This window comes from Helianthus annuus, chromosome 11 (genome assembly GCF_002127325.2).
Source record: "Helianthus annuus cultivar XRQ/B chromosome 11, HanXRQr2.0-SUNRISE, whole genome shotgun sequence".
NCBI classification, from domain to species: domain Eukaryota; kingdom Viridiplantae; phylum Streptophyta; class Magnoliopsida; order Asterales; family Asteraceae; genus Helianthus; species Helianthus annuus.
The window spans coordinates 111633538-111634458 of NC_035443.2; the positions used below are offsets into that span (position 1 = coordinate 111633538).

The 921-nt window shown below is 39.0% G+C and overlaps 1 non-coding gene and 1 pseudogene across 1 annotated transcript; one reads left to right on the forward strand and one right to left on the reverse strand.

Annotated features, from left to right (window-relative positions):
- LOC118484051 overlaps positions 1-372 on the reverse strand; it is a 5112-nt pseudogene extending 4740 nt beyond the window's left edge.
- A 19-nt stretch (positions 373-391) lies between these two features.
- TRNAM-CAU lies at positions 392-465 on the forward strand. The gene has a single exon. It is a non-coding gene; the product is annotated as a tRNA-Met (tRNA).
- The last annotated feature ends 456 nt before the right edge of the window (positions 466-921 follow it).

Below are 921 nucleotides of genomic sequence, written 5' to 3' on the forward strand. Positions count from 1 at the left end.
GATTGTTAATACGATATATAAGGACCGCTACTCCAAAGAGTATTACACCCTTGATCGTGAAATATCGATTGCTTGTTGAACCCTGTGAATTGTGTGAAAGTAGGATACTCCAAATTCGGGAGTCAAAAAGTTTTATAAAACGTTCTTGGTGGAAAAAAATGTGAATGAAAGATCCCACTGAATTGAATTGGGTCCAGGAATCTAAGAAATAGTGAGAATTCTTGATCTCTCTCAATATCTCTCTCAATTCTAAAATCCAGGACTTGAATTCATGTCCGGTCATTAAATTCCTCCTGATTTATTAGAACTAAAAGAATTCCATTTAAGCATCTCATTGCTTTAGTTGAAAGATTCCATTTGAATTGGAATCTGGTCATTCGCTACCCGCTAAGCATCCATGGCTGAATGGTTAAAGCACCCAACTCATAATTGGCGAATTCGTAGGTTCAATTCCTACTGGATGCACGCCAATGGGACCCTCCAATAAGTCTATTGGAATTAGCTCTGTATAAATGAAATCTCATCATCCATACATAACGAATTGATGTGGTATATTCATATCATACTATATGAACAGTAAGAATTAGTAGTCTTATTGAGACTAGAACTCATAGTGGCGTCACGCCACCACTATCTGGGTTGGCTGTGGTGGCACGCCACCACCCTATCTGGGCAGAATATCAAGTTTCAGCAATGGCAGGTCTATTTTCAGCAACCGAATTGAAGTTTAGGGTCTATTTTGTAACATTTGCAATACCGTTTGATGGTTTTGGAACACCCCTAGTATTCCAAAACCATGTGCCCACATGGAGGGTCAAGATCAAATCACGTTTTGCGAGGAACGATCCTAACGGTTGTGGGTTTTCTATAAATACCCATCACCTTCATTCCTCATTCCTCACAAATATGATTGAATTACTC